The sequence below is a fragment of the Beta vulgaris genome, chromosome 1, assembly GCF_026745355.1.
Source record: "Beta vulgaris subsp. vulgaris cultivar EL10 chromosome 1, EL10.2, whole genome shotgun sequence".
Taxonomy (NCBI): Eukaryota; Viridiplantae; Streptophyta; class Magnoliopsida; order Caryophyllales; family Amaranthaceae; genus Beta; species Beta vulgaris.
Window position 1 is genome coordinate 55,237,153 of NC_079202.1, and position 16,811 is coordinate 55,253,963.

The 16,811-nt window shown below is 34.0% G+C and overlaps 1 pseudogene; it reads right to left on the reverse strand.

Moving 5' to 3' along the window:
- Positions 1-4,839: 4,839 nt before the first annotated feature.
- Positions 4,840-13,088, reverse strand: LOC125495344 (very-long-chain aldehyde decarbonylase CER1-like; annotated as a pseudogene).
- Positions 13,089-16,811: the final 3,723 nt, after the last annotated feature.

Below are 16,811 nucleotides of genomic sequence, written 5' to 3' on the forward strand. Positions count from 1 at the left end.
GTGCTTGTTTAAGACCATACAAAGATCTAACTAATTTGCAAACTTTAGTTTCTTGACCTTTAACCACAAACCCTTCAGGTTGATTCATGTACACTTCCTCCTCCAATTCACCATTAAGAAAAGCAGTTTTTACATCCATTTGGTGAATTACTAGACCATGAATCGCAGCTAATGCTATCAATAGTCTAATAGTAGCTATTCTAGCTACTGGAGCATAAGTATCAAAGTAATCGATACCATATCTTTGCCTAAAACCTTGGACCACTAACCGGGCCTTATGTTTTAGTATGGTTCCATCGATTTTCTTTTTCCTTACAAAAATCCATTTACAACCTAGGGGTTTGCAACCGGGAGGTAAATTAGCTAAAATCCAAGTGTGATTACCCATTATAGAATCCATTTCATCATTCACTGCCTCTTTCCAGAAAGCAGAATCATGAGACTTCATAGCCTCATCAAAGGACCTAGGATCCTCCTCCATATTGTAACAATATGAAATTTGAGTCGAAATTGACTCCCTTGACCCTTCAACTAAATATAGTTGAAAATCCGGTCCAAAAGATTTCTCTTTTCTAATTCGTTTACTTTTCCTAATTTCCGGTGTTGTAGTATCATGATCATTTGAAATGTCATCTACAACATTGGAACTAGTACTAGGTATCATGTCCTTTGGTCTTGGAATCGATGAGAATCTAGTCTCATCAAATATTGCATCCCTTGACTCTATTACGGAGTGAATAGAGACAAAGTCATTGGGCTCAATGACATAAAACCTATAGGCTTTGCTATGTACCGCATAGCCTATAAAAATGCAATCAATTCCTTTTTACCTAAAGTTTTCCTTTTAGGTTCCGTCAATTTGACAATTGCCCTACAACCCCATACCTTAAGGTAATTGAGATTAGGCTTTTTATTACACCAAAGTTCATAAGGGGTAGTCTTATTCCTTTTATTAGGAACTCGATTTAAAATGTAACATGCAGTTAAAATTGCATCACCCCAAAAACCGTCATTAAGACCCGAATTAGAAAGCATGGTATTAACCATTTCTTTTAGGACCCTATTTTTCCTTTCCGCTATACCATTACTTTGAGGTGAGTATGGGGCGGTTGTTTCATGAATTACACCAATGGAACTAAAATAACTTGGATTATAATATTCACCACCCCTATCCGTTCGAAGTCTTTTAATCTTTTGATTAAGTTGGAGTTCCACTTCGATTTTAAAGGTCTTAAACTTTTCTAGTGCTTCATCTTTAGTAAATAATAAATATATGTAACAAAACCTTGAAAAATCATCAATAAAAGTTACAAATATTTTTATTTCCTAAAGAAGGTGAACTATGAAAGTCACACAAGTCACTATGCACCAATTCAAGCAATACCGTTTGTCTAGTCACACTAGGATAAGGATTTTTTGTAATTTTATTTAGCACCAAGTGTGACACTTCTCTAACTTTAAATCGAAAGGAGGTATAACCCCATTTTAGACATGTCATATAATCTACGATAATTCACATGACATAAACGATTGTGCCATAGAGAAGAAACATCAAGCATGTAAATAGAACTAGTACCAATTTTATTATCAATACTAAATTTAAACATTCCATTACAAAAGAAACCTTGTCCAACAAAAATACCACCCTTGGAAAGTACAAATTTATCCGACTCAAAAACAACTTTAAAACCATACTTATTCAAGAGACCTCCTGACACAGATTCTTCCTAACTTCCGGTACATACACAACATCCCGGAGAGTTAAAGTCTTTCCCGAGGTTAACAAAATTCTACTTGGCCTATGCCTCTAGCCTTTACCGTAGAATCATTCCCCATATACAAGATTGGACCATCATCCAAATCTTTCAAAGACTTGAAGAAATCCTTGTTATTGCACACATGTCTAGAGGCTCCCGAATCTATCCACCAAGAATCATCAACCTGCACACACATAATTTCAGAAATCATAGCAACAAAATGCATTTCTTCAATTACATTAACATGTGCATTGTTACCTTGGTTTTGAACAACACTAGGTTGTGTGTTCTTTGTCTTCTTCTTGTTGTTAGAAGGACAATCCCTCTTAAGATGAGGACCATTGCATATCCAACAAGAGAGGGTCTTCCTCTTCTTGTTTGCAACATTGGTTTTGTTATGTTGTTGTTGTTGTTGTTTTGGATTTCTTGGTCTTACTAGACCCACCAACCTCTACCAAATTAACGGTAGATTTAGGAATACTAGGAGTAGTATCCTTAACCCCATCTTGAGCCCGGATCCCCTCTTCAATACGAAGATGAGTTCCTAATTGCTCCATGGACATGTCTTCCTTTTTATGTTTTAAAAGATGTTTTGTATCTTTCCAAGAATTTGGTAATTTGTCAATGATTGAGGCAACCGCAATTGCCTCATCCATCACCATACCATGTGATCTTATTTGGTTCAAAATATGATGAACCTCATGGAATTGCTCCATAATAGGCCGATCATTAGTCATTTTAAAAGAATTAAAATTACTAACAAGGAATTTCTTACTTGAAGCATCTTCCGAAATGTACTTGGCCTCAAGAGCGTCCCAAAGTTCCTTTGCCTCTCCACATTTTGGTAGAGATCAAACAACGGGTCGGTGAGAGAGTTGAGAATATGACCACGACAAATGTAGTCATCATTCTCCCACTTGATCCTCTTCCTAGTAGTCTCAAGAGGCTCTTCCTCTCCATCTTCCGGGAGTGGTGGCATAGGAGTTGATAACACATACACCACATTCAAGGCGGTCAACAAGAAGTGCATCTTCTTTTGCCACCTCCGATAGCCCACCCCTCAAACTTATCCAATTTTTGGAAGTTCATAGTCATGTCCTTGAGTGATTGAGCCATATCCGAAAAGAAAGAAAAATTAAACTAATAGATTGTTATAACTTGTGATCAATGAGAGAACCGGATATCCACTCCAAGGCACGGAAACTACGCTTTCCTATTAGTTTAATTTCGCCCCTCTAGGATCACCGGGTTAACACGAAATAACTAATGAGATACAATGGAGAGAAACAATCCACTTAGATGATCTTCTAAGTGAATCAACAGAACTTGTGTTTTGTGTTTGTTAAGAACACTCAAGAGAAGATTGCAAGTTTTCTCTTAAGCTAAGCAAGAAGTATTTGAGAGAGTATAGAATAGAAAATCTGATTTTCTTCTAACCCTCACTCATAGGACCCAAGGTTTATATAGGAAGAATAAACCTTTCATTGACTAGGGAGGTTAATCACATAACCCCATCTTAATCACATTGACTAGAGAGGTTAATCACATAACCCCCATTTTAATCACTCATCAAAGGTCTTTAATCTACTGATTAAAGGACCTTAAAAGTCATTAAAATGATCAACAAAGCATCACAACGGATATAAAACCGTCGAGGCAACTTTTCGCATTCCAAGGCAGAAGACACGTCGCGACTCGCGAAGAAGCTCGCGAGTCGCGAGGCGCTGGTCGCGACCCGCGACGCCTGTCGCGACCGCGACGGGCCACTGGTCGCGACTCGCGACGCCTGTCGCGACTCGCGGCCAGTCTTCTGTCTCCCTTGGTTTATCAATGCGTTTTGCCACTTGATGCACACTAGTCTTTTGCATACTAGACCTCCTCCTCTTCTAGTACATACCCTTATGAGTTTCAAACCCATTACCCTATAAATGTTCCAACACATCTTTTGGCGAGACAAATTGTTTATGTTGCCATCTCTTTTTAGAATGTTAATAAGGCAATAAAAACTTATAAGGGGATAAGATTTGATACTTCAACCTTTTATTTATACAAGTTCACTCATATTCATAAGTCACACCATTTATAAGTAACTTTTAGTTTGTAAAATTAATATTTCCAAAAAATATTATTCAGGCTGGACCTGATTGACCTCGGATGAAGTCTTAAAGACCCACCACTAAAGTTAGTTATTCCCTTTTTGATAAACTAAAATCAATTATAAATGCATATTAGAAATTACCCTTCTAAGTTAAAATAAAACGCCATATGTGATGAGTGCTCTTGTAATGATGATTACAATTTCGAATATATAATTAATAAGGTTAGCTTAAAATCATGCAAGTAACTGCGATTTGACCTAGCAACCACACACGCGAAGGAAACCAACCCTTTCCCAGCAGCCCGGGCGGGCCAAGGAGCTCGAGCAGGCATGCTGGGTTGCTTTGGTTCTGTCTTAAAGGCAGAATGTCTTCTTCACCCTGCACCCGAGTGTGTTGGTATGTGGCTCGGGCGGGCTCCCTTAGCCCAGGCGTGCTTTATTTTGTGGCTTGAAGGCAGTGAGTTGTAGTGGGTATTTTCCCGGGCGGGCTTTTTTTGTCACTCGTCTGAGCAACCCATATCTGTCACATTTTTTTTATCGGGTTTCAGGTTTAATCTCGACCTTTGGATTGTATTAAGCCCCCTAAAGTAACTCCCCTCTTTTATGTTATAGGTTATCATCCACACAAATAGAGATAAATCTAGGGTTTAGTAAAGAGGAGAGATAAAATAGTATTAAAGTCATCCTTAATATTTGTATTGTTCATCATTGTTGCCATTAATTGAAGGTGCGTGCTTTGTGGGTTTTTTCTCCCGCTGCTCAGGTTTTTCCATTACTCGATATGTTTTCATTGCTTTCCTATTTATAATTAGTTTCATCACTTTTCATTTGTTGCTTAGTATTAAGTAATTACCAGTAATTAGTGATTTTGCTTAATCTAATTCACCACATTACCAGTAATTCTCACATTAGATATATAATATCCAACAAAAGCATAACGAGATTTTTCTCAATCTATTCCATCACTTATTCAACATTGCTTCATAATCATACCACACTTTAATTAGATTGCATATCATTATAATCGGTAAAGATATATGTTCTGGCCCATAGACCATATTACATACAATGCAAGCATGCCATAATAAAACCCATCTTAATAAATGCGTAGCATACTAATAAGTAACTAACAAAGATCTTCTCAAACTCATCACAAAGTCACAACATAATTTAGCTCATATTAGAGATCTTAAGATATCACACTAGCTTATTATAGCTAAGCAGGGTCAGTGAAGGACGAAATCCATGTTGAAAGGAAGCTTCCCAGACTTTGTCGACGTCGAAGAGCCTATCGCCCCATTCATTTACATCCCATCCTTCTAAACCATGTAGTATTCCACACGCCACGCGCTAATCACCCTCCTTGGTAGCCAATTCTGCTTACATAACCAAAAAAAATCAGCTTCTTTTTTTTTCACTCCGTAGTATTTGGTTTAACGGAAAACATTTTTAAGTAGTTTGATTTACAATGGAAACTATTTGAATAAGATTTTAAAGTTTGTGTTATTCTTTCATAATTAATCCTTACAACTTATGGGAAAAAGTATATGAAATGTGACATTCTCGGCCTCCTACTAAAGAAAAATAGTGTCTCACGTACACTTGATAAAGTGAATTTTTTTCAACCTAAGAAAATGTAAATTAGGTTTTCTTTATTTCTTTTTTCTTCAAACCAAACATAACTTTCGAATGCTTAGAAGTTAGAACGAATAAAGGTGCGACAATGGTGAACAAACCTCGCAAGAATGCAAGTTTCCAAAACATGTAGGAGCCACCATAGATGGAGTATTCAAATAGAAGCAGTCTTTCCTTGTTTTCTTGGGAGGGAACTGAGTGAAGGGAATAAATATAGTTCCTTTGGATGCATAACTGCTCTTGTTCGTTCAAATCTTCTCCTACTATCCATACCTGCATGAAACAAGATTAACCCGATCTAATGTTGTAATACTACTACTACACCCAATAAGAAATTTAATGTTCAAAAAATCATCTCGGCAAATGTAAAAAAAAATGATGCGACTAAAAAAATACAGAGGTAGTATTAGTTAATATGTTTGTGTGATGGGTCTAATTTTTAAATTTCCTCGGCCCCAAAACTTAATTGTCATGATCCGTCACTGATTAACTGAACATATTTTGGTGTCACAAATATTAAGGTAATGTTTGTTTATGGAAAAATATTTTCAAGTGAGGTATTCTCATTTTCTCTAGATATGATTTCTTTTGCTTTGAAACATCAAAACATCTGATCATCAAGACATCAACTATCTCACAACCTATCAGAAAGAAGAAAAAATATCAATGCAATGAATGAATTACCTTTTGATTGCAACCTTTTGATGAAAGGGCCAGATTGCTGCCATCTTCTACAGTCAAAGCCTTTTTAAGCTTCTCATATTCAACCTTTCTTATTGTAGCAACCTGAATATAAAAGATGTAAAAAGCATAGGTTAAAATCACCAAGTACCTTCTCCTTTATGTCTTACTCTTTACTTAAACCAATCCATCATACTGCCTATATCATTATTCGCCTTATCATAATATAATGCTTGTTTATTTGTATACGGTCTTCAAGAATGACATTTGATCTTTGATATCTTCAATTTCTTATAAATAAAAATTACAAAACTTTGATATTATATGAAACTACATATTAAAACGAATCTAAAAAGAACTCGCATTGAGTATATTTTCTTGTATATATTAGTGATAATATTTGGTCAAAGATTTAAAAGTTTGACCTGCCTAAAATGAAATGGGCACATATATTATAGGGAGGAAAGAGTATAATTTATAACAATATACTCCCTCGTCCGAAAATATAGTTCCCATTTCATTTTGCACAGTCTCCAAAACGTACCTTTGACCTACGATATCTTCTATTTCTTATGAGTAAAAAATATAAAAAGTTGATATTACGAATTTATACATTGAGACGAATCTAACAAGACCTCTCATTGATATGTTTTTTTGTATACATTAGCAAGAATATTGGTCAAAGTTTTCAAAATTTGACTCCCAAAATAGAAATGTGAACTATATTTTGGGACGGAGGGAGTATATACATTTCCTAATTCCGAAAGAAATGAAACGCATCTCTTCTTTATGTAAGAGCTTTTTAAGAGAAACGTTTCATTTATTTCAGAACGTATAAAGTATAAAATGCTTTTGAATTAAATACTTAAATATATAAATTAGTAATTGACAACCAAAAATATAAACATGAACAAGTGTGATGGACTGCCTAAACAATAAGTTGTAGTTTTACCTGGATGCCCCGGTGACACAATGTGCAGACAATGGAATAAGCAACTTTAGAGAGTCTACCCCTAAACAGTACTTGGGAAGTTCCCACAGAATACTATTAAGAACCACTGCAACAGCTAAGCTGCTACCATCTACCACTTTCACTTTGAGGTTTGGGTGCTTTTGCATGTAAATTTCACCATTTTTATTGAACTGCTCCCCGAAGGAACAAGGATCACACGACTTTAATTTAGTTTGGTACTTAATTAGCTAGCTAATCATGATTTGTTTAACAAAATAAAAGGATTAAAAGAATCATTAGTTATAACTTGCCTGATTTAAAAGTCCAAGGCTCACTACTTTGATTCCTTTCTCTTCTGCCTCTATTATGGCTTCTTCAATCAACTTGTTAATTGCAGCTCGTTGCCATTGTAAAAGATACTACACACAAATATATATATCTCTATCAGCCAATAAAAGCAAAGTAAAATCCTATATTCCACTTTATTGCATTGTTAAATTTCTTAATGGTTTAATTACATTTGTTTAAATTGTGTATTGTTTGTATACAGTTACTCCTTTCGTCTCATTTTAGTGAATGTTTTTTTGTTATTCGTCACTTTTGACTATATTGTCACAAATGTATTCACAAAAATTTAACATCATGTGTGATACTGTTAGATTTAGTATTTCAATGTGTATGCGTAGTTAAAAACATTAATCGTCAAAAATTTGATTTTAGTGAACACGTACAAAAAACAAATGTTACAAGTAAACGTGAACAGATGAAATATAGAATAGGTTGCCATGAACCAATCAAATTGACTGGCTCATATTGTATATTGTAAGACAACGGATGAGCATTCAACAAATGAAGGCAATCACAATAATAGATATAACAAATCAAATTTTGTTTGGGTTCATAAGTTTTAGTTATTAACACAAACTATTAAAAGAAACGGTCTAATTTTAATATAAAAGTAGACCTAATTACCAAAAGGATTAAACTAGTTACTGAAAGAAATCAAATTAGTCGCTATTTGACTAATCTGTTTTTAATATAAGAATTATCATTGTCTAATTTTAATTTAAAAATAAGCACGTAGTCTCTTACAAGAGTAACTCTAAAAGCATATAAGTTAAACTTACATGAATCTTGAAGCGTGGTACAACCCATGACTGCGCCTTGAGCTTTTTAAAGGTGTTTCTTTCGTTAATGAATGTCCGACCATTTATCCATGTTAAGATCATGGACCATAATGTTAGAGGCCACATAAGCCATAGATACCATTTGGTAGTCAGTGGTTTCGAGGCGAGTTCGGCAAAGCCTAACCTAAGATGGTAGACAGATTGTGGTGTTGTTAGATGTGTAAGATGAACAACATCTGGAATATCTTCTGGTTTCTTAAGAGAAGTCTCATAAAGAGTATCTGTAGATTTGTCCATTGTTCCATAGATGTAGTCATAGAATGGCATGAAGAGTGAGTAATTTGTTCGAAACTGAGTGTGATGCAGAGAGTGAAACCTGTCATGCACCATAGTAAAACAATAATCAACTCGGAATCTTATGTAATTGTAAGAGAGTTAGGCTAATTGGAGAACTGTTTTCGCCAAATGTGTAACTTGTTTAGTGGAGAACAAGTTATTCATCTAGTCATTTTTTCTATTGGAAACAACACAAAAGACAATGTTGAGTTATATCAAAAATTAACAATAGTGAGACTATTTATTGATGCATGAAGCTACTTTCTCCATTTGGAATCAACTATCATTTCTTTGAATGGTGCAATAATTTATCGCTTACTTTGATAATATAATTTTATTGTAATGTGATAACTAAATCGAGATATCAAGGATGTCTTGGCGTAGTGGTTAAGATTGAGGTGCCGTGACAGGTTCAAATCCCCCCTCCTCTTCTTTGTACTTACCTATATATATTGAGAAACACACCAATTCCACCGATCATCATTTTTCTGAACTATTTTGGGAAATTCCCATTGGTAGGCTGTTATTATTGAGAAATTCCCAATGGTAGATTCAACATTTTTTATCCTCCCATTACTAAGTCTTAATTTTCCTAATTTACCCAAATGTAGTGTTCATGAGGCTTAAATGTTAATTTCATGTTTAATTTTCATACTTATGTTAAGTTTCGGGTAAGCCCTACTAACAATAAGACCCAAGCATCGGTTTGGATTCCACATAGCAAATGGAAAATCTACGACATCAATAATAGATATAGAAATAGATAGAATTGAGAAATAGTACTTACGAAGGAGTGTACATGAGATACTTGAGGGGAGGAAATATTGTAAACACCCATTTAGGAATGACCTCAAAGTTGCAATGACCCATGTTGTTCATCAAGTCAATATAAGTGATATAAATGAATATGGAACCTATTGAGCTTGTATGAACGAATGTAGTCGATAAAATTGGTATAGCAAACAGAATAAAGTAACTATGTGTTCCGCAAATGGATGAATGACCGCTGCACAATGTACACCAATGAAAACAAACAAATATGAGAAGCCAAAATCATGTAATTTACATATTTTATTACCAATGTAGGAAAAAACAATATATATAGTGATATAACAATTTTATGACATCATTCGTCAAGTAAGATTTCATTATATTCACATTTATAATTAGAGATATTAATATTTAAAGTTATGCATTAGAAGTCGCGCAGATAATAGAAGGGAGAACAAAGAAGCGAATGGAGTATTATAATGTTGACACCACACCCTTAAAGTTAATGCATGTATGACTTACAAGTAATGGGCTCGGTCACAATTGAAGAATGGTGATGAGAGTGGTAGCGAGAGTAGAGGTAGTGGTGATGTAGAGCTCTATGGAACCAGTAATAGAGAAACTCCACAGGACCCATGTGAAGTAAGAAAATTTGAATGAAACCATCAAATCTCCATAAGGGCAAGCTTTTTGCAGCCTCCAAAACCCAATAGCCAGCATAAAATAACATCCCGTTTAACAATATCTGATCATCCCTATTCAACCCACAACGACATTCATATTTAACAAATATCATTACATGAATATAAAAATCGAATTTTCAAAAATAAAATTATTACGACTTTGTAAATTTTAGTAGTATGTTAGCCCATTACAATGGTAAAAGTTATTTGTTTTCGCGAAATTTTCACTTGATATACTTTAATTCCATATTTCTATTCAAAATAGGGCATATTATATAAATGATCAATTCGAATATGTGTTACACTTTAGCGTGTAATTCTCCATATTCAAGTATTGTCATATTTCGCCAATCTATACATTGTAAGTTTGTAACAAATTTATACTTTCTCATTATGTTCTAATTAAGATTAGTGAAATTTCTTCAACACCATATAGCTTACTAATAATTTTTTTCACATTAAAAGGAGTACAAATTTTTCGAAAATCACCATGCATACACACGACAAAAGTGAGTGAAAGAAGGATGTTCAAAATACAGGAAAGTAATACAGTTGTTTTAGTTGTGCAATGTGTACCAATTCCTTTCCCTGTCAACTTGCTCAAACTCGAGACTCCTGTCGACAATGAGGTTGTTGCCTTTGGCTGTTCGATAACGAGAAAAACTGATCCAGATTTGGTTGTGAAGCATCCTCCATAGCATAAATGGGACTACAGCAATGTAGGTAAGATCTCTCTCTCTCGCTCCTACCATACAAGTATATGCTATGGACCAGAAAAGGTGCCACTATAACATACTTTGACAAACAAATGCACTCGTTAATATAACATACATCATATGTTGGATTATGCTCCAAAATTAGTCAAATAGTTTTCCTAGTAGTTAGGACTAGTTGTTAATAATTAGTTATTGGTCTACATAATGTATCTATTTAGTGGGATAAAAGTAGTAGGTTAACTGGTTAAGTAGTGGGCATGTTATTAGTAGTGTTTTGTATGTCTATTTAAAAGTTGTTTTGTTTAATTATTTATGTATGAAAATATAAAAATGTAGTCTTTCTAATTTCTCTCCCAAATAACCGAAAACATTAATAATGATTTGACTAATTAATTGACTCAAAATAACAAACTATTTTAAATGAATTTGAAGTATTAGTACCAACAGCATGAAGATAAAATCAAAGCTGTCCAAAATAGCAGAAGCATATAATATATATAAACATATGTAAAAATGAGTAGTTCTCACAGTTCTCATATAATATATATAAACCTTCATATGCACGCGATGCGTGCGTTAATTTTAAAATTTGTTATTCTATTAGATACCCCATTCGTACTTTATTTATGATTAAACTTAAATGTGAAAAATTCAATAATTAGATGAATTTAGATATATTAATTCGCTAATGTAAAAAACATAAAAAGGTTGTGAGTGATTGTTAACATTAATTTTTTGTGAATGAATATTGGACAGAAAGAACAAAAATAATGAGTTGGTTTAACTGAATTAAAGAGTATCAAAGGAGTGAATGTTCAGACTTTTCATGTGCACGTTATGTATACCATCTATTTTTATAAGGTATAAATATTTTGTCCATTTAATTTTTGATTGAAGTATTTGATGCATATACCATTTTAAACTTGTTTTAAATGGCAAGTTGGAATGAGAATTTTTAAATGATTTGCATTTGTAATTTTTTTCATTCCATTAATTAGATCATTAAGGGTATTTTAGTCACTTCAAAAGAGGACACCACACCTCCTCCCTTGGCTTATATAATAGATATATATATATATACATATATATGTATATGTATACATATATATATGTATATATATGTATACATATATATATGTATATTATATACTATACATATATATATATATATATATATATATATATATAGGGTTGGGTTCTAGTGAGAACCCTCTTATGGTGAGAACCGTGAGAACCACTTAAAATGAGCAAAAATTTCCTAAAATGAGCAAAAAAGTAACAAATGAGAGGAAACATAAAAGGAGTATAAAACATTAAGTTATCAAAAACGTAAAATGTACAAAATGTAAAAGAAGAAAAACGTTAAATGAGCATAAAAAAGTTCAATGAAAAAAAAAAAGTAAAATCAGCAAAACGTAAAATGAGCAAAAACGTTGATAAATGAGCACAAAATTGTTAAATGGGCAAAACCATAAAATAAGTGAAACAAAAAATGAGCAAAAATGTTATGAAATGATCAAAATCTTTGTAAAATGAGGAAAAATGAGTGGTTCTCACGGTTCTCACCATAAGGGTGGTTCTCACACATTGGCTAGAAATACATTAAAACATTATTTTTATGTCACTTTTTCCCTCAATTTATTACATACATATCACTATCTTATTCTAATGGTATAAGAGGGTTGGCAACCTTGAGGATTACTCAAACATTTTCTTTACGTTTTTTTTACCATGTACTCCTGAGTTTTACGAAAATTCATAGGGTACCCTTGTGTTTTCAATAATTCACCTGGCCTGGTGCGCCTGAGGTTTTGAAAAATACACGACTTTCCCCTGTCGTTAAGTTTCCATTACAAAATTTATTCACCATTTATCCATCTCGTTTGTGAGAATTTAGGATTCGACAATTGCCAACACTCGTATTTCGTTTCTCTCACCACCACCACCACTGAATTACTTGTAGTTTCCAGTTTTTTACAAACCCCGCCAAAATTTCAATCACACCGTTACACTACATCCACCATAAGCCTCAACACATGAAATTTGATGAACTTATCAAGCTTTTCTTCACCATCTTTAAACTTCTTCACACCCAAAATGACAAAAAACGACTTCTTTCCCAATCAACTTCTTCCCCCTCCAAAGATGGCCTCTTGGTCTGCCATCGTGGATGTATCTCCCTAAAAAAACCCATTTTTGAATTTGGATAAATTTAATGGGCTGAAAAATAATGGGGTTGAAAGTTGATTAATGGGTCGTTTTTTGTTACAGTGATGAAGAATTGGAGAGATGGAGATGGAGTTTTCTGCTTTGAAAGTGTTTGAATCGACATTAATGGTGGAGTTAGCAATGCGTTATTGATAAAATGGGGGGTTGGCCAACAATGGTGGTCTAGTTGTTGACGGCGAAGCAAAAGGCGGTGGAGAAGGCGAGAGGAGAAGGGGGTGGGGGAGTTTTGCGCATGGGGTGGTGCAGGGGTGAGGGTCATCCGCAGGGGAGTAGGAGGAGGAGGGGGAGGGGGAGGGGAAGGGAAGGCGGGAGTCGTTCGTAAGGGAGGGAAGTGGAAGGGTGGGGTCGTTCGTAGTAGGGGGGGAGGGTGACAGGGAGTTTGCAAGGAGGGAGGGTGGCAGGGAGTTTTGCGTAGTGGGGTGGTGGAGGGTGGTGGGGGTAGTTGCTCGTAGGTGGTAGTTGTTGTGGAAGGGGGTGGGGGGGGGAGATTATTAGTATTTAATTAGAGTTAATTACAATTTAATTAATGTTAATTAGGTTGATTAGGAGTTATTTGGCTTAATTAGGTTAATTTGAGTTTAATCACTAACGAAGTTTGACAACGTTAGTTATAAAGGATATTTCGAGTATTTTTCGAAACCTCAAGGGGCTGCGTGAATTGTTGAGAATACGAGGGTACTCTGTGAACTTTAATAAAACTCAGGGGTACTTGGTGAAAAAACCGTTTTCCTTATTTAACGTGGTAATTTATCATCTAACATCAATAGATGAACAAGTTAATGAAGTTAATTACTTTACATCCGTTCGAGGTCCTTAAATTTCAAATATTGAAAGATGAGGTATTTATCCCTAAAGTTAGTGAAAATTAATTTCCTTAAGTTTAGCCTTACCAAGTTTAGTGGTTCGAATTTTGAACTTCAAATTTTTTTCAATAATAATGTTTCTACTCTTATGCACAACCTTTCTATTCACAAAGGTCTTGTTTGGTTGACAAAACAAATCATGGGAAGTGCAAATTCCTAGGAAGTAGAAGTATATGAAGTTGTTTGGTTGGCAAAACCATGGGAATTTGCACTTCTTAGGAAGTTCTACTTCCTCCAAAATGGAGGAAGTTACTTACCTATATACTTCCTATATACAACCAAACAAGGCCAAAGTAGTGAAGCTATCAAGGATGTCTTGGATAGTGGTTAAAATTGAGGTGATGTGAACGATAGGTCACAGGTTTGACTCCTCCTTCCCCTTCTTTGTACTTTGTACTGTCTTCATGGCTCATATGGATCAAAAAAACAAAGTAGTGAAGCTGGCGACGCCTTTGTTAAAAGCACTCCAACTTGTTCCATCCATTCTTGGAGTTAGGGTTTTCCCTAAAACAAAATTCCTAGATTATCCCTTGTTTGAAATTAACACTTCTTTTAAACAAGTGTATGCCATTTAGAGCGTTCTTAAAGGATGTCTTGACCAAGTGGTTAAGATTGATGTGTTGTGAATGATAGGTCACATGTTCGAATTCCTCCTCCCCTGCTTCTTTGTACTTTGTACTGTCTTTGTGGCTTATATGGATAAAAAAAACTATATATTATAATATAAATGTTGCTAACATATTAGTCTCGATGTATCTTTGAAAATGTCAATTTCTTTTTCATAATTTTTAGGATTAGATAATTAGGTATTGAATATTGAATTTATGTTTTGACAAGTTGAAAGTCCAAATGTTGCAAGCTTTTTAGAAAGGATAAGTATATGTTTGTTTATTCTTGTGATTCTCTTTTAGAAATGTGCATATTTTTCATTTGCATACTTCTAAAAAATTATAATTTTTATTACTTAGTAAAATTAAGATAATAGATATTTTGAAATACACATCGAGACATGCATATCCACATGACTCTAAATAAAAGTATCAAACAATTAATAATTAAGTATTAATAGAACCAATTAATGTTTGACTTTGTCATATTTCCTTCGCTAATGCTGTTTTAGAATATATTTCATCTGTTTCTTAATTAATCCATCATCATATTGACTGGACACATTTGTCGATACACATTTATGACCACACACCAATATTTTCAATTATATATTATTAAAAATTATAGAAAAAATAATATTTTTAAAAAAACATTGTAATTTACCTATGAACAATACAATTATGACATTTAATTTTATAAATTTAGTGTAAAACGTCAATATGCGCAATGAGTTATTGTTAGTCCTCAATCCTCATAGTTACGTTGCATATCTAGGGCTGGCAATCAGGTCCGGTTAGGTCAATTTCAGGTTGACACCGATTTATATTCATGTCGAAAACCTCAACCCTAACCCAGACCTGATTTATATTTCAGGTCGAAAACCTCAACCCAAACTTGACCTTATATGTTTCGTGTTGACCCGAAACCAATCCAAAATGACCTAAAATGAAAATCTAAATATCCAATTATCAAAACACTGCCAACTTAATTCCAAAAGGTACTGTACATGTAATGGTGTTATACTTATATCGACACTAGGCAACGAAAGTAAAAACGAAACCATCAGTACATATTTCAGGCTTTTCCCTTCATATTCTTCTGAAATGCACAAATCTAAAGTCTAAACACTCGAAACTTAGAGAAGAATCAGCATACTAGAAGAACTTAAATGTGAGCAAAAAATGAAAGTAAAAAAAAACGAAAGTAACTTGTAAAATCAATGTATTTGAAGTTCAAATTCGAATTAAAAAATGAAAAACGAAATTAAATATGAGCTCTAATTGAAAAAGAAAATTCGAATTAAAAAACGAAAAATAAAAAACGAAAACAACATAACTAGAGAGAACTTATGGTTAGGAGTTGAAGATTTAGAAGAACGTATTGTTAGGAGTTGAAGATGCGAAGAACTCTAGAATTTTGATTGAAGTGAGTTGCTGATTTAGTGATACTGGTTTTGATTGAAGTGAGTTAGCATAGGAGAACGAAAAACGTCGTGGAGTAATTTCGTGATACTATAGGGTTATTGGGCTTAGTCCAATATTATAACCTAACCGGTAAGGGCTAACCTAATATAATTAAATTATTTTAAAATCAAGTCATTTCGAGTTATTTTCAGGTTCAAAAGGTCAACCTGAACCTAACCCACCATATTTTCAGGATTGGTTGGGTCGACCCAATTTTTTTTCAGGTCGAAAATCTCAACCCAAACCTAGAATTTTCAGGTCAGTTTCAGGTTGGGTTATCAAGTTGAGTCAGTTTTTGCCGGCTCTACTATACATTAGGCTTTAGTTTGTTTTTAGTAAACTATTCGTTTAACAAAGATCTTCCTCCATGCTTTGTTCTAGTATTTGCCATGAAGTTCATCTTTACTAATTACTATGCTTTTATTTCATTTTTAGTGAACATTTTTCTCTCTTTTAACCTCTCTTATCCTGTTATCCACATGAGTTCACTAGGTCCACTAAATAATACCCATGTCATTAAATATTCTCTCTCTCTCTCTTTCCTAGAAGTTAAATAAAGAACACTACTTTCACAAATTAACTCTCTCCTTTCATTGGCTCCCATAGGCCATACCTACTCAATAGGGAAATGTTTGTGAAACTAATGTAGTACGTATAGAATAACTGCAAACCACCAGCTACTAGGCCGTTTATTGAATGGTCTCAATTGTGATTAATGCCAGTTAAGACACTTACGAATTACGATTGCTTCAAAGTCTTCATGATTTAATTAGACAACAATTGATATGGTCTCAATCAATTAGATATGTTGTGATTGTTTTGCCCTTTTCTTTTACAATAAGAGGGTGACTTGGACATCTTTTGGCGAGACAAATTTTTTATGTTGCCATC